Source organism: Fukomys damarensis, unplaced genomic scaffold (assembly GCF_012274545.1).
Source record: "Fukomys damarensis isolate Sample0158 unplaced genomic scaffold, DMR_v1.0_HiC HiC_scaffold_28, whole genome shotgun sequence".
NCBI lineage: Eukaryota > Metazoa > Chordata > Mammalia > Rodentia > Bathyergidae > Fukomys > Fukomys damarensis.
In genome coordinates this window covers 22,735,411-22,736,662 of record NW_022900940.1, presented here as the reverse complement: position 1 = coordinate 22,736,662, position 1,252 = coordinate 22,735,411, and the positions used below count along the sequence as shown (strand labels likewise).

At 51.9% G+C, this 1,252-nt stretch overlaps 1 protein-coding gene across 1 annotated transcript in view; it reads left to right on the top strand.

Moving 5' to 3' along the window:
• Nucleotides 1-816: 816 nt before the first annotated feature.
• Stt3b (STT3 oligosaccharyltransferase complex catalytic subunit B) overlaps nucleotides 817-1,252 on the top strand; it is a 97,440-nt gene continuing 97,004 nt past the window's right edge. Inside the window, exon 1 of the mRNA XM_010638260.3 lies at nucleotides 817-836. The gene's annotated coding sequence lies outside the window, so the exon portion shown is untranslated. The remainder of the gene's footprint in view (nucleotides 837-1,252) is intronic.

The following is a 1,252-nucleotide window of genomic DNA, read 5'->3' as shown; positions in this document are numbered from 1 at the left end:
AACAATTTGTATTTTAAAAATTTACATGACAATAGTCGTGCCTTTATAACTTTACGCAAATACATTTTAAAATTCAGATGTTACATCCCAAATAAAATGCAGAATAAATTGTGAACTCACACGCGCCAGGAGTTCCCACATAAAATTAACCAAGTATCTAGTGAGTGCTGATTATATATCAATCTTTGCATCTCTTTGGGGCTTACATCAGAATAATTTTAATCTATCTATCCCACTTAAACTCATTTTATTCAATTTAATCTACTTTGTAATTATCGGGGGATGGGGAAAAGGAAGCAAGGTCTTAGACTTACAAAAAATTCGTGCCATTATATTTACACAGCCACTATATTTACAAAGATGGGTATTAAGAGTTCATAGTTCAGGGCAAGTTAGTTTCACTTGTTTGAAGGAATGTTTGCAACCTTTAACAATGAATCCTGCATTTGCCCACCTATCCAGTGAAGAGACGTTATCAGAAAATATTGTACAAAAATTGCAAAAAGGTGAGAGATGTCATTTCGCCTGCTTCGCTAGGTTTTTCTGCAGCTACGGGTATGTTCGTCTGTTTCAAGTTTTCAGCGAGGGCAAACCGTTCTCTGTGCAGCCCGAGGCGGGCGCTCCCACGCGCCGAGGGGGCTCCCGTAGAGCGCCTGCGCGCCCCGTCACGTGGGAGGCGCTCGGCGCAGAGCGGGTTAAAAGTCATGACCGCAGCGCCTACAAGCGCTCTGTCGGTCGGCCTAGCGCCCTTCCCTCCCTTAAACCGAGGGAGCCCGCAGGTGCTCCCCTGTGTCCAACCACCTCCGGACTCCTCGGCTAGACTCAGTTTCACAAAGGTAGCAGAGCCGCACGCGCGCGCGGAACCGCGTCTTTCAACTGACAATGAAGCCGCAGCCCCGAAACTCAGCTGCTCCGGGCGAATGGGCGCGAGGCGGGGGTTGTGGGGGGAGGAGGAAGAGAAACACTGAGCTAAGCCCCGCCTCAGCTCGGGCTCCTATTGGTAGATGCCACGCTTCTGGACCCGCCCCCTAACGGACCTGTCGCTTTGTGACAGGCGGAGGCTCCAGTTCCTGTTGGGCGAGGGGCGGAGTTAGAGGTTGCCTGAGCTCCGCCCGTACTCCAGGGGCTCCTCCCCTTGCTCGTCTCGGCGGGGCGGGCGTGAGGGGGAATGTCATTGCTTCTCGGAGCTGTGGTGCCGCCTCCGTCTGCTCCTTCTCTGGCGCCCTCGTCCCGTCGGCTTTCGCCGCCGCCG